Below are 25320 nucleotides of genomic sequence, written 5' to 3'. Positions count from 1 at the left end.
ATAAGGGACTTACTAAGGTTCAGTTAAAAAAGAGCTAGACAGTTTAATGAGGCTTCTGTGGCTTCAGAAAAGTTTATTCTTCAGAAATACTTCTAGGGGCATTTTCATAAATGGATCTTAAAGGGGCAGCTAGGTGGCACAGTGGATAGAGCACCGGCCCTCAAGTCAGGAGGACCTGAATTCAAATCTGGCCTCAGACCAAACACTGGACACTTACTAGCTGTGTGACCCTGGGCAAGCCACTTAATCCCAATTGCCAAAAAAAAAAATGTTCATAAGATCATAGATTTAGAACTGGAAAGGACCATAGAATGAAGTACAACCCCTTTCGCTTTATAGAAGAGGAAACTGAGGGACAGAGAAGATGAATGACTCAACTTAAGGTGGGATTTACAGCCAGGACTTCCTGATTCCAACTCCACTGTCCCATCACTAGACCACACTACCCTTGTAGCTCAGGTTGTACTGTTAGCCTCAGTATCTGCAATGTGGACGGCTTGTTAGAACAAGGTTCTAACAAGCTTAATTAAGAATATCCTTATTAAGAATAAGGAGGGCATAGGCCTTTGGCTAAATTTCACATAGAAAACTTTTAGTAGCCCCTTGAAGTTTTTCTGAATTTGGGAACTCCCTGTATTTTCTTCTCAAACACTTCTGAGGTCTGGAAACTTCCATGGGATTGAAGAAATCTTATTGAATTTAAAATGCTGCCTACATTTGCCTTTCTAATCCTTTATCTCCCCATTCTCTGCTGTCTGACTCCTGGTCTCCTTTATTTTTCTCCTACTCATTCTGTATTTTATCTTGGAAGATACTTCAGTTTGAAACAGACCAATTAATTAATTAATTGGTTGATTTATATCAGACCTGTGATTTCATACTTAAAGGAATCCTGGAGGATTCTCCAGAGGAAAGCCCCTCTGCTGGTGTTCATTCATTCTTATATGTTTAAAGTCTTAGGGATTGGCCTGGAACACGAAGTGTTTCCTGACTTGCCCAAAGTCACATAGCCAATATGGAATTTGAACGTAGTCCTTCCTGATTTCGAGACCACTTTTCTATCTACTATACCTTGCTGCCTGTCTTTGATATTGATAAGCTAGAAAATAATATTATCACCAAAGTGTTTGCCTCTGTGTTTTCTTCTTCATTTTATTCAAAGGGATTTATGCTGTGTAAAAATTTGTCATAACTTAGAAGCGTGAGCTCTACGTTTCATAAGTAGAAATAGGAAGAACCAGTGTAGGAATATTTCCTTTAGATATCAGAATAGGTCAAAGGATACGATAGTGGAGAAACAGATAAGGAATTTACTTAGGCTGGTTGAAGATGTTGCTAAAAAAGAAACACAAACATAAAAATCAGTGTGGCTCATTTGACATAAGGAGAACACAGTTCACACAAACATTCTATCCAGAGAAAAGCATCAGAACACTCCACTGTACCAGGTACCATGGAGGTACCACACCCTCCATGTAAGCTTCAGTGAAATGTGGATGATGGAGGTGGGAGAGAAGGAGATGTTTAGAAAAGTGATTTAGAGTTACCATGTCTTCCTCCCCTTCTTTGGAACACTCCTACCAAAAATTATGGAAAAAAATACAACCTCTAACAATACCAAGAAAAATGAAAATAATCCTTAAAAAAATCAAAGGCACTTTAAGAAACAGGAAAGATACTTAGGAGTTAATCAAGAAAAAAGGGCAATGCTGTATAGTGAAAAGAGAAGGAACTTGGAGCTGACAAGACCTGGATTTGAATCTTTGCCTTGCCACTTATTCAATTCAACAAGCGTTTATTGAACACTTTCTGCGTGCCAGACACTGTGCTAGGCACAAAGACCAGTAGCAAACAAACCCCTAAACAAGGCTATTCTTACCCTCAAGGTACTTAAATTCTGCTGGGAATATATAACACATGCTTGGATAAGTAAATACAATATTTATACCAAATAAATATGAGTAATTTTGGGCATAGGAACATTAACAACTAGGTGAATCAGGAAAAGCCTCTTGTAGGAGATGGCACTTGAGCTGAACCCAGCCCTGCTTTGAGACCCAGTCTGACTGAGCCAGCCCTTACAGGCAAAACTTATCCTGATTTTTGAGATTTGAGCCTCATACATAAAGGGACATCCTAGGACTTAGGGTGGAAACAGGTATGACCTTCAGCCCCTGAATTGCGGGAGGGGGAACCCCACAGACACTGTAGTACCAGAAGATACCAGAGTTTTACACACACACACACACACACACACACACCCCTTACCTGGAATGTTAAAGGAGTCTGTAGATTGTGCTATTCAAATAAAAACAGAGAAATCAGGGTGAACTTTCTGTTACAAGAAAATTGCCATTTCTATTGTTACTTTGTCCAAGTGGGAAACCTCAGAAATGGGTGCCTCAGAGAGTACCAAATCCTTTGTGACAGAATCATGGAATTTGAGATTTGGAAGAGACCTCAGAAACTATTTGATCCAACACATAAAAAGTATAACTATAATTATATAATTATGATATAATTTTATTTATATATTTATTATCTAATTATATTTTACTTTATTATATATTTATTTACATATTATAGCTGATAAGACCAGCCTCTGCTTGAAGACCTTCAAGGAGAGGGAACACATTTCCTTGAGTCAGTCCATTCCACGTTTGGACATATCTAATTGTTAAGTCTTTTCCTGACATCAAATCTAAATCTGCCTCTTTGCAACTTCTGCCCAATGCTTCTCCTTCAAATGCTGAAAGACTATGATGTCCCCTCTTAGTCTTCTTGTCTCTTGACTAAACATTAGTTTTCATATGAAATGGCCCCAAGGCCCTTCATCAGGTTGGTTGTCCTTCTCTGGATATTTTCCAGCTTGTGAGTGTCCTTCTTGGTATTTTTTTTTTTTTTAGGCAATTGGGGTTAAGTGACTTGCCCAGGGTCACACAGCTACTAAGCGTCAAGTGTTTGTTCTGAGGCTGGATGTGAACTCAGGTCCTCCTAACTTCAGGGCTGGTGCTCTATCCACTGAGCCACCTAGTTGCCCCCCGTGAGTTTCTTCTTACATTTTAAAGCCCAGAATTGATCACAGGTCTCTGCTCCTGGTGAGCAAGCTTTCTTCCTTGAAGTCCACTTATCTGGCTCTCCATCACTTCTTACCTCCTACTTATACAGTCTAACTCCTTTAATGAAGAGTCTTGTCTAATTATTTAATGATGATATCTTGGCAAGATCCTGACCACCCTCTTGAGCAGGATCATGAACTGGCAAATCTCTCAACTACTTCATAGGGTTACATTTCCAGTGTATGTTCCATAGAAACCAATGTTTCATCTTAGAACTCTTCTCTTCCTGAAGATCCTGACAGTGAACTCAAGCCTCATATTGTCATTTGTTTCTAACATAGCTATTCTGAGCTGGGGTCATGCCCCCGTGGTAGGGCCCAGTTAGCTAATCTCTCAGCTGAGAGATGTATTGATTGTGAGTCCCCACATTTTCTCCATCTTCTGAGACTTCAAAGCACAGGAGGCAAATGTAGCTCTCTCCCAAACATCTAGACCTGTTGTAAATATTGTAGCATTATTCTTTGCATCATTGCTTGCATGCACTAGGAATACCATGTTTGACTCCACTGAACTTTCCCTTCAGGTCACAGGGTTCCTTTCATTTTACATATTGTATGATCAAAATGCTATGGGTCTCCTTGAAGGTGGTAAGGTATGGTTCTAGATTTCTTGAATCCTGACAAAGGCAAAATCAAGGTACATTTCTCTGAAAATCTCTTTCTTTGTCAGAGTAGAACCTGGTGGGGACATATACATGGAAATATTTGTCCTGCAATACCTTAGCAATTATAAAAGCTTTCTAGTTAAATGGTTGGGCATATTTGTGCACATTTGGGTGAAATGGGGCCTGTCATTACTAGAATGTGGCTTCTACTTCTCCTGTGCCCTTCCAGAGACAAAAATTATGTATAAGCAAACTCCAAAGGCTTGCTAGTACTTGTAGTTTCCAAGCATAAAGCATGAATTGGTAGAACTCCTTTAAATGCATTGAATATAAGCCTCACGCTTATAGATATCTGCTGACATTTTGGGCCAATAGAATTTGTTTCTTACTAGTTCAGATGTTTTCTCTTGACCTAAACATCTAAAGCTGTGATGTGGTACTTTCATGGCCAGAGAGCAAAATGCTTTGGGTAGCAAACAATTGCTTCCTGGAACCACACATGGGACCAGTCATAGCATTGTGTAGCACTCTATTGCATAGCTCCTATGTTTGCCTTTGTCTCAGCATTAAGATATCTTCTAGGGAATGAAGCTTGAGTCTCTGATGTCATGCTCTCACTTTTTAGCTTGTTTCACTTTTCATAGTGCTTCATCATGCAATTGTCACCCCCCCCCCAGTCATCTAAGATAACTGAAGCAAAGGGATTGGTTCAATGACACCCTTTTCAGTGGACGTTCAAGATTATCAGCTGCACTTTCAAGTGGCAAAGATCAATCTTCCTGCATGTCACAAGAGGATCACTCCTTTTATGAATATCACCACAGTTTCAGTGACACATAGCCTATGGGACAAGACATCTCAATATGCATTTGTCTTCTCTAAAATGTAGTGCACAGTGAACTCATTGTTGGCTAGCTCCACTATCCATCTCTGACAGCTAGTGTCCAGCTTCATTCTGGTCAAAATATAAGTTAGTGGATAGTTGCCAGTCTACGCTTGAAATTGAGCTTCATAAATACAGTTTCTGAGCTTTTCAGTAAAAGCCTACTTTATAGTCATGAGATGACCAGCCTCATTCAGTAAATTCTCTACCAGAAAATGCAATGGATTGATCATTGGTTGTTATTACTCTCTTGGTACAAGACCACTTCTAAGCCTTCCAGGCTAACACCAAGACGTAGCTTGTGTGGGTCTGCATAGAGCAATACTGCTGTATGCATGAAGTAGTTGATCAAGTCCTTTGAAGCCTGTTCATATTTTTCCATCACAATGATCTCTAAATGGAGTTGAAGGGGTTGGGTCAGCTTGACCTGTCTTGCTCCTGTGCTTTTGAGTCCTCTCAACCATATTATATACCGACTAGCGAGATGGTATAACAGTAATGATGATATAATTCTTTACAAATTTTTAAGGTAGCTACTAATCACTAGAAGAGTCCTTAGTTGGCAAAGACTTTTTTGGACATGGCTAACTGGTGAGTATGTTCCTTTTCCTTTGATCACTGCTCACTATTACCATGACCTCTGGCCTCATAATACTTTGTCTTTCAGGGAAGATGGCTTTTGCCCACTCTTCTATGTTTCAGAAGGCTTTCCCTTAGATTCTGATCTAGGTGATTGTAGGTGACCTCCTATCATTCTCCTGTTGCACATATGTGAGAAGATTCCTTAGAGTCTTGTTGCAGGCCTCTCTCCCTCCCTCTCTCTCTCTCTCTCTTTCTCTCTCTCTCTCTCTCTCTCTCTCTCTCTCTCTCTCTCTCTCTCTCTCTCTCTCTTTCTCTAGGCAATTGGGATTAAGTGACTTGCCCAGGGTTACACAGCTAGTAAGTGTCAAGTGTTTGGTTTGAGTTCGGATTTGAACTCAGGTCCTCCTGACTTTAGGGCCAGTGCCCTGAAGTGCCATTGTGCCACCTAGCTGCCCCTAAAAGGCCTCTCTCTTTTCAATAAGCTTCCCCCCACCCAAATAACTTTATTGCTTCCAGTAGTTCATTACATCTAATGTGTGGTATCACCCTTTCAAGTCCAATCAGGCACCCTTGTGTCTGTGGCTACCTGGCCATATAGTTTACTGCTTCTCTGGGATAACTTGACAGTATCTACTTCTGGCTCTGCTGCTTTCTTTTCTATTAACTCTTCATGCAGGATGTTTGTACATAGCATGAATTAAGGAACTGGACACAAGCTCATTGTGAGATTTCTGTTTTGCCAAACAGCTTCTCTAGACTTTGCAAGCCTTCTAACCATGTCACAATAAGGTGCTCTGATTTCAGGCTACATGCAAGATCATGAAGTTTGAAATTTTCCATTAGCCTCTGTCTTTTCTCTACTTTACTCACCTGCCACTGCTGCTGGTTGTCGTCCTTCATGCTGGAAGAGGACCAAAGTGACATCATTACGTTGAGGTCAAGGTGTCTGACTTCGGCTGATCAGACTAATATGAGTCAGAAGGCTCTACCACAGGTTGGGCACAAATAGTCCATATAAACATTTGATGTGGAGATGTTTCTAAATTTGTGCATCTCATGTTTCTTTTGAGCTACTGCAATTCTGTTTTGCTCTTGGAGCTCAGAGCCTTCTTTGATGTGGGCAGACCATGCTGGATAGCCCTGTGCCAGTATCTACCATGTCTTACAATCAATTCCAAATTTCTTCAGAGAGACCTTGAAAGTGTCCTTATATTGCTTCTTCTGACCTCTGTGGGAGCATTTGCCTTGTGTGAGTTCTCCATAAAGCAGTCTTTTGGGCAAACACATGTTTGGCATTTGAACAATGTGGCCAGCCCATTGGAATTTTGCTCTCTGTGTTAGAGTTGAATACATGGCGGTTCAGCTTGAGAAAGGACCTCAGTGTCTGGTACCTTGTCTTGCAAGGTGATCTTCAGAATCTTTTAAAGACAATTCAAGTGAAAGCAATTCAGTTTCCTAGCATGGCGCTGGTACACTTCCAGGTTTCACAGGCATACAACAATGATTTCTGTACAATGGCTCTCTAGACGTTCAGTTTGGTAGGCAGCCTAATCCCTCTTCTCTCCTATACTTTCCTTCAGAGCCTCCCAAACACTGAGCTAGCTCTGGTAATGCATGCATCAACCTCATCATCTGTACACCCCTGGAAAGTATACTGCCAAGGTAAGTGAACTTATCCCCAGTATTCAAAATTTCTCCATTTGCTGTAACTGATGATTGTGTGTGTAGATGGTGTGGTGCTGGCTGGTGGAGCACTCGTGTTTTCTTGGTGTTAATCATTAGGCCAAAATTAGCACAAGCAGCAGAGCATCAATCCATGCTTTATTGCATCTCAGCCACAGAGGCTACACTGAGTGCACAATCACCTACAAATAAAAAGTTGTGCAACCAACTCTCCTTCCAATTTAGTCTTGGCTTGTAGCCTTTTCAAGTTAAATAATTTGCCTTTAGTGATGTAGCTGACTTTGATGCTGTTTTCATCCTTGTGTTTTTTTTTTTGCCTTTTTTTTTTTTTGGTGAGGCAATCAGGGTTAAGTGACTTGCCCAGGGTCACACAGCTAGTAAATGTCAAGTGTCTGAGGCCAGATTTGAACTCAAGTCCTCCTGACTCCAGGGCTGGTGTCCTATCCATGTTTTCATCCTTGTTAAAGGCATCTGACAGCATCACTGGAAACATTGTGCTAAAAGACCCAGGAACAAGCATGCAGCCTTACTTCACTCCATTGGTAAATGGCAAAGTGCGAGAGCATCCTCCATTATCCAGAACCCATGTGAGTATGACATCATGAAACTGGCATACAATACAGCCACTGTGATACTGTTTAATGTCAGGTCCTATCCAGAACTCAAATGGTTCCGTTCCACATGGCCTCAGCATCTCTCTTGAGAAAGTGTGTAACTTACAAAGTGGCATTTTCACATTGGCTTATATCCAGTGTGTTCTCTATCTCCAGGTGCTGATTTTCTCTTATACATGGGTCTCACAGCATCCTCAAAGAATTCTTCACTCTATAGCAGTGTCTTGAGCTTTTTTTGTTTCTTCTTGAATATATATCTCTCTTTCTCTCTCTGTTTTGGTGTGATGATCTAGTGTTGAATTTACAGATTGTTTTTACAGATTTTTTTCAAACATTTATTTCTCCATATGCTACTGATTCAACTAACTTATATATTACAGAGTGCCCTGTTTGCCTACTTGTGATGTTGAATAAATATTCTGATCCTCTATTCAAGGAGTCATGAAGGACATCCTTAATGTCTTTTCCCTTAGTACTTGGATGCACTTCTAATATCAAAAATTCTTCATTGATACTTTATTCTAAAGTCTTTTAGCAGTGCTCCAAAATCTGCTTATTTTACCTAAAATCATGGCTTCAACACAAAATCGAGCAACATAATAAGCGAGACGGCGCAGTAATAGAATGAAATTAGAGGCAAGATTAAATCCAGCAGTTATATTCAGAATGAGATTCCCAGTAGGAACAATAAACAAAGAAAAATTCTTGCAAAGAAAATTCTAGGTAAATACATAGGCTGCTCTAAACTTATTTAAAAGCCCATGTTCCAATAACAAACAAACTAATAAACAAACTCATATAAAGTCCAATCAGGCGAGCAGCTAGGGGATTCTATGACCACTGGCTGACCTTGGACCTCAGCAAGGAGCAGGTGCTATCAAATGCTTATTCCACCTATAATGCACACCACCTAACAACAGAGGGTAGTCTGGGGTAACTTTACACTCTGGCTTCCAGATAACTGCTTTCTCATCTTCCCTTAGTTCTGTCCCTTTGTAATTGTGTGGTTTATTATGTGTGGATTACCCAATCAAATCTCATGGTCTTAATCGTCATCCTACTGGCTTCTTCCTTTCATTATGTCACTGGCTGTGTGCTTCATTGATTCAGTTACAAAATATGCCATAAAAATATTCACCAGAATATCAGAAATAAATAAAGTCAATGATATCAATGAGTCAATCCACTGCAAACAAGATCCCCAAGCCACGAGATCTTCCTTCAATCAGACAGCAGCCCTCTGCAATAAGCAGGCCCTTCCTTAAACTCCCTCAGTTCTCTCCACCCCACCCTTCCCTGCTGTTCCCTTTGGGAGTGTTCTTTTCCTGGCCTCTCCTTCTGATCATGACAAAAACTCCGATGTTCCAAATTGTTGAGAGTGATTGAGGAACTCACGGGGCTTTCTGTTGCTCCCTCAAGGTGGCCCAGGCACCTTGATTGCAGACAGACTATGTCTGTCATTCAAGCTGCCCTTGACTTTGGACCTTGATCCAAGGCAATATTCAGGATCATTCCTGCATTATGAGGAGATATCTGTTCCTTTCATACCAACAGGTGTTAGGGAGAGGAAATTTCCTTTATGGGGCACAAATAGCCTGGGCCCCACAGTCTTGCCCAGGCCCTTGGGGGAGAAAAAAAATACCCAGGCTGCCCTAGTGGACCATGCCCTCAATCCTTCAAGCCCTTTTAAATCTGCTTTGGCGTTTCTGTCATGGCCCAGCTAGAAGTTTTGTTGGGAGAGGCAGGGGCATAATACTAGCACAACTCTGATTTTTATACTTTCTTGATGCCATTTCCCCCCCCTCCATTCCTTTCTATTTTTATTTCCATTCCTTTCTCCGTTGTTTTCTGAGAGTCATCAACTTTTTGTTGAAAAGCTACAATAACCATTTGCAGCCAGCAGATGTCGCCTTGGCACCGTTAGATAGTCTGGGAATTTTTTTGTCTCTGTAAATACTATCGATATCTGAAAGTGGGGGTGGGGGGGGAAGGTGGGCTCGTGTGCACATGTGCATGCATGCAATGATCAGTGACAACTGGTGAAGCCTTTAGAGCTCTTCTCAGAGTGATGTTTTCAAATATAAAAAAATAGAATTATAAAGAAAACTATATTCAAATACATTTATCAAAGTATGTATTTTAAAAACATTTCCTGGGCCCGAGATTAAGAACTACTCCTTTAGGGTAAGGCTGTTGAAGAAGATGGGTCCCATTCTAGCCTGGGAAGGGGAATGTGTATTAGGAACAATGTGGGGCATAATTCCAATCTGAATGAAATCAACTACAGTAGCTGTTACAGATGAAAATGGGACCTGGTCTTGGAAGGCAGGAAATCCCACAAATGATTTAGATTGGGGCGGCTGGGCAGTAGAGAAGCAAGAGGCTGAGGCTAAAATCCTTTTACCCAGAAATGAACATGGCCAGTGTCAGCAAAGCATGCCATGTTCTCTGGGGCATTGTTTCCCAGACTAAATGAAATTATGGTAAAAAAAAAATTTTTTTAAAAATTTATTTACTTCAGACCATGCTACACCCAGCAGCTTCAGCTCTGTGATCTGTAGACCAGCAAGGCCTGGTGGGGAGGGACCTAATGCAACTGAAGGAGGGAGGAGCTCAATGCAAGAAGAATCAGTTTTCAAACTCATAGCTCTTCAAATTGGCTTTGGTAGTCAGTCTTGTTTGGAATAGGTAGTTGGGAGACACTAGATGCCTAGAGGTAATAAAGATAGTAAAACACTTACCGATGGATTCCTCACATTGAGCTAAACAAACAAATAAACACAAAGATACACATTAAGTGAGTTGTAAGAGACAAGATGAATGCAGTTATTTCTAGGAGTGATGGAGGGGACCCTTTGGAGAAACATGTAAACTGTAGTACGTTGAGAAATGGAATGTGTGCTTTTTTTGGGGGGGGGAGTGCTTGGTCCCCACCTCTCTCCCTCCCCCAAGATAACATAAGTAATAAATGATATAGGTTGATGAAGTGCAAAGTATTGCTGTTACTTCTATATTAAATGTAAAGATTTCCCTCTGGTAGATTAAAGGATCACTGGCTATTGGCCAGATGTTAATTGGCCATGCTCCTAACTCTATCTGCTAGTGCCCTATTCCCCAAAATTTTACATTGCATTTATTTTGCATCCACTTATTTATGTACATGGTTCTCCCTTGATAGAACAGACAGGGGAGGAGAGGGAGAGAATAAAAATCTGTAGTGCCTACTACTGTGCCAGGTGCTTTATAAATATTAACCCTATAACAACCCTGCAAGGTATGTACAGTTATTATCCCCATTTTTATAGTTGAGGATACTGAGGCAAGCACAGGTTGAATGACTTGCCTAGGGTCAAAAAGAGTCCAAGGCTGGATTTGAACTCAGGTTTTCCTGACTACAAACCTAGTGCTCTATCTACTGGGCCATCTAGCTGCTAGGTCAGGAGCTACTTCAATTTTGTTTTTGTATCTTTACTGCTCTCATAGTTCCTGGCACTTAGTAGACACTTATAAAGAAAGGTTAATTGTAAGTCCAAGATTCCTTCTAGGGATGTGTAGAAATTTGGCTTTTCTGTAGAGGAATACATAAGCCTTTCCTATGAACTGATAGATGTACTGATGAATATTTTTTTTAAGGCAATTGGGGTTAAGTGACTTGCCCAGGGTCACACAGCTTGTAAGTGTCAAGTGTTTGGTTTGAGGCCAGATTTGAACTCAGGTCCTCCCGACTTCAGGGCCAGTGCTCTATCCACTGCACCACCTAGCTGCTCCTGATGAATATTTTAATAGACCCACACTAATCTAGCAAAACATGTTGCAAAGGAAACAATATTTTATTTTGTCCTCTGGTGCACAAATGCTTCATTAGTCACCTATCAGTTCCAAGTCTGTTTACCTTTCTGATCCTGGCACTTCAAAAGACACTCCTCTGAAAAAGAGAGATGAGATTCCATTATTTTAATTTACTCAACATAACATGTAGAAATGAAGTCTACATTTGTCTATACTAGTGAGCTTTATTTAAGACATACAAAAAGGAAAAGAACTCATTCATGTAGTCCTTTATGTTTACAAAACCTTTTACACATGCTATCTCATTTAAATTTTCCTACAACTCTGTGAGGTAGGAGTTCAGGTGTGATTGTCTCTATTTTACTCATGGAAAAATTGTCTTGAAAGAATTTTTTATTCAGTCTTTTATTCGACTTCATCTTCTCATTGGAGCTTGCTCATCTCTCAGCTCCTGAAATACTATATTACTCTGATTCTCTTCCTACTTTTCCAACCAATGTTCTCCTCTGTTGTTTTTGCCCCCAGATTATAGGGTGTTCCTCAAAACTTGACCTTAGTTCTGTAGTCTTTGCCTTAGAAAACTTATCTATTCTCTTGGCTTTGACTCTGACTCACAAATATTCCATTCTTTTTTTTGGTGAGGCAATTGGGGTTAAGTGACTTGCCCAGGGTCACACAGCTAGAAAGTGTTATGTGTCTGAGACCAAATTTGAACTCAGGTCCTCCTGACTCCAAGACCAGAGCTCTATCCACTGCACCACCTAGTTGCCCCTTTCATTCTTTTTTTTTTTTTATAATTCAATAAGCATCTTTTCCATTAGTACTTATTTTTTATTAATTTATTTTGATTTATCAATAATCACTTCCATAAGCTTTTGAGTTTTAAATTTTTCTCTCCCTCCCTCCCCACTTCCCTCCCCAAGATGGTGTGCCTGATATAGGCTCTACATATACATTCCTATTAAAAATATTTTCACATTAGTCATGTTGTAAGGAAGAATTAGAACCAATAGGAGGAACCACCAGAAAGAGGAAACAAAATGCAGCAGAAGAAAAAAAATGGCAAATAGTATGCTTCGATCTGCATTCAAACTCCGTAGTTCTTTCTCTGGATGTGGATAGCATTTTCTATTATGAGAGCTTTGGGGATGTCTTAGATCCTTGCATTGCTGAGAAGAGCTAAGTCTATCAAAATTAGTCATTGCACAATGTGGCTGTTACTGTGTACAGTGTTCTGGTTCTGATCACTTCACTCGGTATCAGTCCATACAAGTCTTTCCAGGTTTTGCTGAAGTCTACCTGCTCATCATTTCCTATAGCACAATAGTATTCCATTACATTCATATACCACCACTTGTTCAGCCATTCCCCAATTGATGGGCATCCCATCAATTTCCAATTCTTGGCCAGCACAAAAAGAGCAGCTATAAATATTTTTGTACATGTGGGTCCTTTTCCCATTTGTGTGATCTATTTGGGGTACAGCCCTAGAAGTGCTATTGCTGGGTCAAAGGGTACACACATTTTTATAGCCCTTCAGTCGTAGTTCCAAATTGCTGTCTAGAATGGTTAGATCACTTCACAACTCCATCAACAATGCATCAGTGTTCCAATTTTCCCACATCTTCTCCAACATTTACCATTTACCTGTTTTGTCATGTAGGCCAATCTGATAGGTGTAATATGGTACCTCAGAGTTGTTTTGATTTGCATCTCTGTAATCAATAGTGATTTAGAGCATTTTTTCATGTGACTATAGATGGCTTTAATTTCTTCACCTGAGAACTGCCTCTTCATATCCTTTGACCATTTATCAATTAGGGAAAAATATTCCATTCTTGACCTCTCCTACAACAGGATATTTATACCTCAAACTCAACCTGACTAAAAGTGAATTTATATTTCCTTCAAATCAGTTTCACCTCCTAGCTCCCCACTTCTGTGTTACCATTCTTTTCATAGGCATGGGATTTTTTGACTCCTATCTCACTATTATTCATCCCATTCTTTCAGTCACTGGGACATCTCCTATTTTCCTTTTTCCCTATTATTACCCTGGCTTAAGTCTTATTATCCTATAACTTGGATTTTTGTAGTTATCTCCTGATTGGACTCTGTTCTCTCTCTTGCTACTTCAACCCCTCCTTTGCACCACTGCCATATCATTCCCCAACTCCTCATTTCATCATGTAATTTTTGTACTCCAAAAATGGAATGTGTTGCTTGCCTCAGTAACTAGTGAGATCTTCTGGCTGACACTGAATGATGAACTGCTATGAGATGCACTGCTGTAATGCATGTTGTGGGAAGCAACATTCACTGAGCATCAGATATACCCTCAACATTGAACTAGGCAGGGTGGATGGAGGGGTACAAAAGGAGAGAGATGGTCCCTGTTCGGGGACACAAACAATTCATGGATGTGAAAAGGTATTTGAGCATTTATGAAGCAATGTCCAGGTGTATGCAGAAATAAAGAAACATGATATCTAGGTCATACCACTTATTCACTGTGTGACTTGGTGCTAGGGAAGAAAGCACTGTTGTCATGATTAGTGCTATCTGTGTAGGAGCAACACTGGACAGGGAAATTCTAAGGAACTGAGTCACCCTGACATATTTGATAAAATGTAGGATCCAAGAGTCAGGTCATAAAGGCAGTAAAATATAAGGTTTCAGACTTCAAGTGGTAATGTTTATACCTTAGAAAGGATATTCCTTTTTCAGATTTTGAGTTAATTCATTTGAACCTTATAAATTGCACCCTCGCAACCTATAAAGGAAGTATTTACCCATTTTTTAAAAAAATAGATTTTTCTGATTATCTTATGTTTTGATATTGCCTACATTTCACCCTGTATCCTTCTCCCCTCTTTCCAGAGAGTCATCCTTTATAAGAAAGAAGAAACAAGAGATTTTTATTTTTAGAAAAAGCAAGAAATTCAGAAAAAAAGCTCGTAGGAAATGTTTCATATCCATGGACTTGGGCCCACCTCTGCAAAGAATGTGGGGTTGAGCCACTTCTAATGATAACCTGTTTGGTGCCAGGTTTGCTCTTTAGAATTTCAAATCATCCAGTTTCAATTGTTTGGGGTTGTTCTTCCCATTTACCTTGTAGGAAATGCACGTTGTTTTCCTGGCTCTGCTCACTTCATTTTATATCAGTATATATAAATCTTTCCATGTGTAATAAAGTAGATGAATAGAGGCCCAGTCCCTGGAACATACTCAATCTACTCTGTCTAGTGGCAACCCATATGGGGAAGGGAATAAGATTTATATTGTACCCAACGTATGGAAGCACTGTGCTAAGTGCTTTTTACAAATATAATCTCATTTCATCCTCACAACAATCCTGTAAAGTAGACAGTGTTATTAAGCCCATTTCACAGTTGAGGAAACTGAGGAAAACAGGCAGGTGCTTATTGGACAGTTTGCTTCTGAGCATGCATGGCCTTCCACTTTGGAAGACATGCAAGTATGCCCTAGTTTCTGTCCTTTTCCTCTGTGGTGAAGAAAAACCTTTTAAGTGGCTGTTAAAAAGCCACATTCATTCAAATGGCATGAGCAATTTAAATATTCCCTTTTTCCTTCCTGTTGGCCATGAAGTTAAGGATGACTCTGAGCTCCAGATGGGTGATAGGGATGAGGTCGCTATTCTCCTGCCCATGGATTCATGGCTTCCTAGGAAAACTTGTATCTAGGATGGAGCCTCTTTCTGTTTTGTGTCTTCTTTCCTTTGGAACAAGGCCATGTGAGATTTTGAGAGGTTGGAAACCATCAGCTTAGAGCAGCTCAGTCTAGGAAGTCCAGCAGCTAAGCCCAGCAAAGAGCCAGCTCTCAGGAGTTAACTACTTAACCCATCCCAGTAGTGAATCTGCTCAGTAGCTAAGACACTGTGCCCTGAAAGCAGGGGAGTGACAACTCTGTTGTAGGTTGGAGCCCATTCTCCCCAGGGACCAAAAAGGTAGAATGGATAGTGTGACTGAATCTGGGGGGAATACTATATCTTTCAGGCAGTATCTATTTATAAAAGTTAACTGGTTAATTGACATGGAGCAGAGATCAGCTGGTTAAATTGATAGTGAGACACTAATCAATCACTAGTTAGACAGCTAGATGGCACAGTGGATAGAGTGCCAGGGCTGGAATCAGGAGGACCTGAATTCAAATGTGGCCTCAGACACTTATAACTGTGTGACCCTGGGCAAGTCACTTAACTGTTTGCCTCAGTTTCCTTATCTATAAAAATGAAGTGGAGAAGGAAGTGGCAAACTGCTCCAGTATCTTTGCAAGAAAACCCCAAATGGGATCACTAAGCATCAGACACAACTGAAATGACTGAACAATCACTAGTATCAGTGATGTTGAGATTTTTAACTGGCGCTGGACAATTGATAGTGAGGGGAATACATATTGAATTAGGGCTTGAGCTAATAGCATTAGGAGAATTGCACCGTCCTTCAGGGGTACCCCAGAACCTTGAGGAAGGATGTAGGTAACTGTACACAGGGTAACCAACGTACTAGGAATGTATGAGTTTAAATAATAAGTTGAGTCTAGCTACACATACAATTCTATATTCATCATATTCTGAATTTCTTACAACAGAATCATATTCCATTAGAGTCAGATATCACAATTTGTTTAGCCATTCCCTGCCCTTCCTGCCACAAAAAAGTGCTGCTATAAATGTTTTGGTTTATATAGAGAGCCCTTCTTTTTTCTTTTGTCATTGATTTCTTTGGGTCATGTGCCTAGCAGTAGAATCTTTGTGTTAAAGAGTATGAACATATTGAAATTTTATTTGAATAATTCCAAATTGCTTTCCAAAAAGGTTGGGTAAGGTCACAGCTCCACCAAAAATGGCTGTGTCTGTCTCTCCCCGACCACCCTTCACCTCCAATGTTGACTATTACTATCTTTCACCATCATTTTTGATTTTATGAGTATGAAATGATTGAGTTGTTTTGATTTGCCTCATTATTAGTAATTTGGAACATTCTTTCATATGGTTGTTAATAATTTGTAATTCTCTTGAGAACTCTTCTTATTATTTGACCATTTCTCAATTGTGAAATGGATTTTGGTCATAGGTTTTGGTTAGTTGCCTCTATATCATAGATATCAAACTGTTATTAGAGATATTTGATACAAGAAGGTTTTTCCCCAGTCCATTACTTCCCTTCTATATACATTAATTTTGTTTGTGCAAAACTTTTCAGTTTGATATATTCAAAATTATCTTTTAAAAATCTTTTGTAATTGCATCTGTCATTTGATTGGTTAAGAATTTATCTCCTACATGTACATGTGAAAGGTTTATATGCTTCTTTTATATTTTTAAAATATATTTATCTTTAATATTTAGGTTACATATCCATTTTTAATTTATTGTGGAATTTAGTGCAAGAGGTTTGTCTAAGTCTAATTTCTGGTATTTTTCAGTTTTCCCAGCAGTTCTTATCAAATATAAGGTTTATTAAATAAGAGTTAATTAAACATTAGGTTACGGTGTTCAATTACATCTCTGCAACCTGGACTTCTCTGGGTATGCCTAATTCTAACACGGAGATGCCCTTGAGGGATCTTTTGAGCATGCCCCATTTGCCTAACAAGCTGCCCAGTGAATTCCTTACTGTGTGAATGAGGTAGCCATATATATATATGAATATATGTATATTTTTTTGGCTGCCTGTATCATTAAAACTGGTGAGGCTCAACCATTTACCTTTTCATTTATTCATTCATTCATTCATTCATTTATTCATTTATTTATCTATTAATTAATTAATTAATTAATTAATTTATTCATTCATCTATTTTTTCTGCATTCTTTTCTTATTGCCCTTTTCACAGCTGCATTCTTTTTTGTGTGTGACTCCTATATGCTGGCTGGTCTGGACTTGCTCAATTCAGGTAATATGGAAGCATGCATCTCCTATCACACGGATGAATTGGTATTTTCACCTTCTGCCAAAAAAGAGAGTGAATGAAAGAAAAATGTAGCAGAAAAAAAAGGTCAGCTGGATCAGTCTCACCAGTTTTAAAGTTGCAGGCAGCCAATCAAAGGAGGCCACTTCTTCCTACATAGTAGAGGATGCAGTGGGCTCTAAATTAAGCAACTTAGACATGTTCTAAGGGCCCCTCTTGGGTGCCTCCATGTTACCTGAACTGGGTATGCCTAGACCAATCTAGTTTGCAACTGAAATTCTTCCACCTTTAGTCTGTTTCACTGATGTACTTTCTGTTTTTTAAACAGTACCAGTACCAGTAAATGATTTTTGATGATTACTGCCTTATAATTACTTTGAGGTCTTGAAGTGTTCTTCCCTTATTCCTACATTATTCAATAATTCCCTTTATATCCTGTATCCCTTGTTTCTCCAAATGAAGTCTGTTATTATTTTATCTATCTCTGTCAAGTATCACTTTGGCAATTTCAAGGAGCCATATTGCAATAAATATAGCACTAAGTATAGCACTAAATTTGTAAATTAACTTTGGTAGCCTTGTCATTTTTATTACATTGATACGGTCCAATCACAAGCACTGAATGTTCGTCTAGCTATTTAAGTTGCTCTTAATTTCCTCAAAGAATATTTTGTAATTGAATCTATAGAGGCTTTGAATGTGCTTTGGTTGATTCACTAACCTATTTTGTGCATTTTGTAATTATTCTGAATGAGACTTCCCTTTCTGTTATTACCTCATTGATTTTGTTATTAGACATGTGCCCCTTTTTTTTTTCTGGGTTTATTTTGTGGCCTGTTACTTTACTGAAGCTATTATCTAAATTTCTTTGTTGCTTCTCTAGAATTTTTAAGTAAGCTTTCATGTCACTAGAAAATAGGGATAATTTATCTTCCCTTTGGCTATTTTTATGCCTTTAATCTCGTTTTATGGTATTGCTAACATTTCTAGGACTATATTAAATACTGTCAGGGAGAATGGGCATCCTTCTTTTACCCTTGTATTTATTGGGAAAGCTTCTAACATATTCTCATTGCATATATTTGCTTTTAGTTTTATATAGATACATTTTATGATATTAAAAAAGTTCTCTCTTTGCCTATACTTTGTTGTAAGTTTTTTTTTTTAGCATAAATGAAGATTGTACTTTGTCAAAAGCTTTTTCTGTACTTACTGAGATAACCATGTAGCTTTTGATGTTTTTGTTTTTAACACAATTAATTATGTTGATTGTTTCCCTAAAGTTGAACTATCCTTGAATTCATGATAAAAATCCAACTTGGTCATAATGAATGGTTTTTTTTGGATAAATTCTATTCTGTTTATCAGGATTATATTTAAGACTTTTGAATCAATATTAGTTAATTATATTGCTCTATGTCAAAGAAAACTTTCTTTGCTTTATCTGTCCCTATTCTTGGTATTAAGAATATATTTGCCATGTAAAAGGAATTTAATAGGTTACTTTTTTTCTGAATTTAAATTTTTTTTTCTGTAATATAGATATTAGTTTTTTTTTTTAAAGTTTGGTAGAATTTTCCCACAAATTCATCAAGACCAATACTTTCCTCCTCTGTGATAGAGCCTTTATGGCTAGAAATTTTCTGGGATTAGATTATCGGTGTTCCATTATCTTATTCTAAAAGTAATCCTTTATTTCATTTTTCTTAGTTTAGTTGACATATGTAAGTTCTAATAGTCATGTTTCTTATTTTTTGTGTTTTCCCTTTGTTTACTTCTTATTTTATTGATTTGATTTTCTTCACCTCTTTTAAATCAAATTAGCTAAAGGTTTATCAATCTTGTTAGGTTTTTTTCAAAGAACCAATTTTTAGTTTTATTTGTAAATTCTGTACTCTCTTTCATTTCCAATTTATATATTTCTTTTTTTCTTCCTTCCTTCCTTCCTTCCTTCCTTCCTTGCGAGGCAGTTGGGGTTAAGTGACTTGCCCAGGGTCACACAGCTAATGAGTATCACGTGTCTGAGACTGGATTTGAACTCAGGTCCTCCTGACTCCAGGGCTGGTGCTCTATCCACTGCACCACCCAGCTTCTCCAATTTATATATTTCTCCTATAATGTTCAAGATTTCCTTTCTTGCTTCCCCCCCCAGTTACTTGTGTTTTCCAGATTAAAAAAGATATTTAATGCATTAATCCTCTTTTTTCTATCTTGTTAATATGTTCTTTTCTGGATATACTTTTTCCTCTTAGGATAGCTTTATAGCAGCATCCTGGACATTTTGGTATATTGTCTTATTGTTTTGCTTTAAAAATGTTTTTATTCTGAACTTTACAAAAGACAAAAAAAAACCACCTGCATAAATGTCGTAGAACAGAAAAAGTAGATTATACAGGAAACTACAGATCTCTATCATATGCAGCTTACTTTTCTTTTCAGGTATATAGTGAGTACAATCTGTAGCTTTCAAAGATGTCCTGTTTGTCTTGCTGCTTTCTGGCCTTCCTTCTATTCTTTACCTTGAATTTTAAATAAATGTTTCCACAATCCTCTTTTCTTCCTTTCTTTTTTCCCTCTCCCTTATCCCTATCCACCATTCCCCTTCCATACTCTTACTCCCATTGGAAAATAAAAAAGAAAAACAAGCCCTTTGTATTAAATATGCATAGTTAATCAAAACAAATTGCCATATTATCTGTGTCCAAAAATGTATGTATTCTGCATTTTGAATTCACCACTTCTCTGCCAAAAAGTAGGTAGCATATTCATAATCTGTATTCTAGAATCAAAATTGATTATTGTATTTATCAGAGTTTTCAAGTCTTCCAAAGATGTTTTCCTTTATAATGTTGTCAGCCAGTCAGTCATCAAGCATTTATCAAATGCTTACTATGTGCCAGGTACTATAATAAGCATTGAAACTACAAAGAAAAGCAAAAATATGGTCCCTTCAAGCAGCTTCAGTTCTTATGGATGAGACAACATATAAACAACTATGTACATTCAAGGCATATACAGTGTTAAATGGGGGGTAATCTCAGAGGGAAGGTCTTAGCAATTGTTGGGGTGGGGGAGGGAAGTGGATGACTAGAAAATGCCTCTTTTAGAAGATGAGATTTGATCTGAGTCTTGAAGAATGCCAGGGAATCAAGGAGTCAGAAGTGAAGTGGGAGTGCAGTAATATTTTTGTATAAATTATTCTCTTGGTTCCGTTCAGTTCACTCTGCATCAGAGTTCATAGAGCATATACTTGGTTTCCCTGAAACTGTCCATTTTATCATTTCTTATGGTACATTAATTTTCTTTCATATTCATATGAAATTTATTTTTTGGGTTTCCCTCTTTTAGGTTAATTCTTTCCTCCCTAATATTCATTATCATTAATCTACTTTGATACACCCCTATTCCCACAGGTTCCCCTCCTCTACTTGCTCCTTCCCTTCTGTTTTTCATCCTTTTCAATAGTTCTGGAGTTTCATTTCATTTATTGATTTCTTTTTCTTTCCTGGTTCCTTGGATGATTCCTGCAAGTATTAGGTGGGGAATGTAGGACAGAAGAAGCTATCTGGAAGAGAATTTTGAGTTAAGTTTTGAAGAAGGAAATATGAAAGTTAAAGGTTATCCCAAACTTTGAAATAGGTAACCGGGTATAAAAGATAAATTGGGAAGGGATGGTATTTTCTAAGGGAAGGAAGTGGGAAGAGTATGTTTAGTTTCCATTATGACAGAGTTCATATATTGGCAAGAGATTCCAGTGGATATATCTTGTGTACATATTGTAGGGATAGTGCTAAACAGTAAATAACGGCCCACCTGACCCATCACTTTCTCTTGGATATAGATACTTACGTTGTTCTGCACTGCAAGGTCCAAACGCTAGGGAAAAAACAAGGAAAATGTTTTTGTTGGCCACTTGCTTGTGGTATCTGATGCCTGGAGCCACCCCCATTGTATAGTGTGTTCTTTGCTCCAAGGGTACCTACTTTCCATCCCTTCTTGTCCCCTGCATTTCCTCTCCCACCCCCTAACCCAGAACCTGTTCCTACCAACTCCCTGCATTTCAGTGAGTGAAGAGAAGGACTTAAGAGTTAATGGCAGGGTGGGGATTCAGGTGAGTAGGAGTACATGGGTAAACACCAAATCTTAGTTCAGGAAATTAGTACCAATGCCAATTGGTTTAAGTTGTTTCCATGGTCCTTTCTTTATAGAATTATACAAACATAGAATGTCAGAACTAGAAGGAACTGTAGAGACCAATCCTCTCATTTGCTGGAGGTGAAAACGAAGGTCCAGAGAGGGGCTCAAAACCACAAGATTAGTATGTAGTGGATCCAAGAATAAAACTAAGGTCTTCTGACTATCAGCATTGTGTTTTTTACCCAATACCATGCTGGTTAATGCTTCTCATTAGTCTATCTGTCTCCTAGACTCTTCCCTCACCTTTTAAAATTCCTGCAATTGCCCCTCTCTACACAACCCTGAGCTGCAGCTTTTAGTTTTCTTTTTGGTCTGGACCTTATTGCTATAGGGAATTCCCTATGAAGAAACTGAGGAAACTTCCTTTGCCAATAAAGATTAGCCAATCATTCTGCCATTTATAGTCTTAGAGGGTTGCCTGGGAGCACTGAGAGGATAAGTGACTTTCTCAGTGTCACTCAGCCAGGACATGTCAGAGATTGGGCTTGAATACAAGTCTTTCTGATTCTGAGACTGGCTTTCTATCCACTGTCATGCTGTTTCTCTCTATATCACTAATATAAAGGTCTTCCTCTTCTTCCTATCTATTCAAAGGATTTCTTTTTGATTTAATTTCTCCTTAATGGTATTATTTGTTGACTGTGTGCTGATTTTTTGTCAGCCTCAATTGGGTAATATTTCCTTCTGGGTTGACATAATTAATCATAGTGAGTTATGAGGTGAAGTGATAACAGAGGAGCGAAAAACCCAGAAGTCTCAGGCCTTTGCACTAGTACTAATGTCCAGGGTATGGAGACTAGTTACCAACTAGATATATATGGTCACAAGGAAAGATACATTGAGAATCTTTGCATCCCTCCCTCCCTTCTTCCCTGCTCAGTTTTTATGAAGATTGTCGTCCTATCACGACTCACATTTTTTCTTGTGTTGTATATATTTCAGGACTAGAACTGCCACTGTGGCGAATGCCAGAATGATGAAGATCAAAGACAGAAGAATTGCTGAAAGAGAAAATCACCTGAATTCACCTGATGACCAGGCCAGGCCATCAGACTTATGTCATTTCTATTGGCTTCCTGCACCCTTCACCAAATAAGGCCTATAGTATGAGAGACATTAAAGAAAATTGTAACACGTAGATGATCCTTGCACTCAAGAGGCTTCAGTCTGTGGAAAAGAAATCCAGTGATCCAAATAATTATAACACTAGCCACTATGTGGTAAGTGTGATGAGGGAGGTACAAACACAGGGGCATGTTATCTGCTGGGGAATCAATGAAGTCTTCATGGGGAAGATAGAATTTGAGTTGAGTCTTGAAGACTGGGTAGGATTCCAATTGTTTGAGACAACAGAGTCAGTATTTTTGGTGGAGGATAAATCATGATCCAACATAGAGAGGCAGAAAAACATGAAAGGAGCAGGACATACAGTACAGTTTGTCTGGAGTTCAGATATGTGTCAAGAGGCAAGTTGGGTGTCATAATGGGTAGCTCATTGGACTTGGAGTCAGGAAGAACTTAGTTTGAATTATGAGTCAGATGGTGATTAAGAAGAAAAGAATGATCAAGAGTGTCAAATATTATAGGGATGGCAAGATGAAAAGAATTGAGGGAAGACCATTGGTGACTTCTAAGTTACAATTTTCTGTAAAATGATAGGGTTAGAAATCAGTTTGTAAGGGTTTAAGTAGTGATTGAATAGTGAGCAAATGGGGATGGTTACTATAGATTATTTTCAAAAGTTTAGAAGTGGCAGTAAAAGGGTAGAGTGAGAGAGAAGGAGACAGAGAGACAGACAGAGACAGAGAGAAAAAGACAAGCAGAGATAGAAACAGAGGGAGGATGGTGGCTTGGCTTAGAAGGGAAGTAAGTAGAATTTAGAGATTTTTTTTTTAAAGAATAAAGGAAGCCTGAGCATATTTGTAGGGAAGAAAGGAATGTGATTGAAGATGTAAGAAACATAGGGGTTATTTGGAAGAGGCAGTAGGAGGGCAGTAAGAACAAAGGCACAAATGAAGAGGTTAGACCTTTAGAGACACTTTTTCCTCTGAGAGTAGTGAAAAGAAAGAAGATTGATAAAATGAGGAGTCTGTGATTTGGAGGATGGGAGATGAGAAATTTTCTGAAGAACAGACTTTCTCCAGCAAAGATTGATACCTGGAGTGGGAAAAAGAGTGGAAAAAGTGGCTGATGAGAGATACTCAGAGTAGGGAATGAATCATGTTGACTGGGGGATGGGATAGAAGAAACAGGTAAAAATGAAAGGAAATTTCATAATAGAAAAGAAAGCAAGGGAAGATGAAGGTTTGAGTTTAGAGAATGAAGGTGAAGGTGGCTTTGAAAAGAAGAGCCAAGAAGTCTAAGAATGTCCAAGAGAAGAAATTTGTCCCTACCTGGAAAATTCCACCCCATCTTCAGTCTTGTGTCTGAGAGATGTCAATGGTCAGTTTCCAGTGTTGCCCCAACCATTATCCTACTCTTTCTGGTTGTATGGTTCTGGGAATGACCTAGGCCTGGGAAAGCAGTAAAATAGAGGAGAGCAGAGGAGAACAGAGGTGTTGCAGGTTGAAAGCAGCTCCCTCTGACCAGGTTGAAACAGAATGTGGGCATGTGACTTCAGAACTTTCTAGAGGCTATGCCACAACAAAGGACTAGAACCCTAAAAGTTGAAGAGCTAAGCAGGAAAGTGCCAAGAAACAAGGCAGGTTTGAGAATTCCCTTTAGTCACAAGAGGACTCTATCCTCCTTTCCTCATCTTCTCTGACTTCCTGCAGCTGAAAGTACTCTCTTCCCCTTCATATTTTCCTGGAGCCCTTTGTATGAATCATTCCTTTTACCCAGATTATTTTCTAACTTGTATTACACTTATTTATTTTAAAGTTTTATCACTCTTCCTCCAAGAGTGCAAGCTTTTGGAGAGTAGGAATCACATCATTAAAAAAAAATTATCCCTATTGCCTTGCACACAGTAGGCACTTGATAAGTGTTTATCAATTTGATTTGAATTGTCAGGATGCTGGAGTTGTTTAAACTAGATCTCTTGGAATATTTCAGATCTTCAAGAATATCTAGAAGAGAGAATCCCTCCAAACATCTGAAAAAAGGGCCCTCAGAGTAAATGAGAGTTAGCTCAAAGAAGAAGATTCAATGGTGCTCTCTAGTAGTAATAAGATTTCAGCCAGTGAGAAAAATTTCCTAAACCTTTGTGCTAAAAAGGGAAATGGAAGAAAGCAATCAGTTAAAGAGCTGTTCTGTCCTTGGGTGTCACTGTGAACAACCAGCTAAATAGATAGGAAATAGGTAACATTTCTAAAAAGGAAAGAAAGAGAAGAAAGATATTTCCTAGAAGGTAAATGTAAAGCTTAACAAAATGCAGTATCAGAGAAGTGCTGATATGTCTCGATTCTGCTTCCTTGTAATGTCAAGTTGATCTCCTTCTCCCATTTCTTCCTGGCACAACTCTAGTTTGGGCTCTCATTACTTGACTACTGTAAGCATAGCCTCCTACTTTGTCCCTGCCTGAAGTCTCTCTCCTGTTTAATCTATGCTACACACTGATAACTTAATAAATTTGCTACTGAATGAATCTGATTATGACATTCCATTGCTCAGAAGAACTTCAGAGGATCCTCATTGACTACCAAATAAAAAACAAACTTACTACCTTAGTGTCCAAGGAGCTCCAAAGTCTGGCTCTATCCAGCATTTCCAACCTTATTTCATAGTACTCATCCAATTCAATTTAACAGTAATTTAAAACAAAACAAAACAAAACAAAAGGCTTCTATAGGCTTGGTTAGGTGTTGAAGCTGCCAACATCATCCACTGCAACCCAGGCCATCGCCAATCATCTTGATTATTGTTCTGCCACTGTATTCTGATGACTCTGGGAGACTAAGACTGATGACTTTCTGC

General features: G+C 38.7%; 2 long non-coding RNA genes across 2 annotated transcripts; one reads left to right on the top strand and one right to left on the bottom strand.

Moving 5' to 3' along the window:
* Window positions 1-1137: 1137 nt before the first annotated feature.
* LOC144457614 (uncharacterized) lies at window positions 1138-23896 on the bottom strand. Its single transcript, XR_013487077.1, has 7 exons — window positions 23799-23896; window positions 22320-22406; window positions 21058-21084; window positions 11378-11410; window positions 10227-10247; window positions 2269-2298; window positions 1138-1335 (listed from the first exon to the last, which is right to left on the bottom strand). It is a non-coding gene; the product is annotated as an uncharacterized LOC144457614 (long non-coding RNA).
* On the top strand, window positions 6743-24991 carry LOC144457615 (uncharacterized). Its single transcript, XR_013487078.1, has 3 exons — window positions 6743-6850; window positions 7339-7458; window positions 22348-24991. It is a non-coding gene; the product is annotated as an uncharacterized LOC144457615 (long non-coding RNA).
* The last annotated feature ends 329 nt before the right edge of the window (window positions 24992-25320 follow it).

This window comes from Phascolarctos cinereus, unplaced genomic scaffold, assembly GCF_003287225.1.
Source record: "Phascolarctos cinereus isolate Bilbo 61053 unplaced genomic scaffold, phaCin_HiC Scaffold_5;HRSCAF=322, whole genome shotgun sequence".
In the NCBI taxonomy this organism is placed as follows: Eukaryota; Metazoa; Chordata; class Mammalia; order Diprotodontia; family Phascolarctidae; genus Phascolarctos; species Phascolarctos cinereus.
The sequence above is the reverse complement of the archived record's forward strand: the minus strand, read 5'-3'. Positions and strand labels throughout refer to the sequence as shown.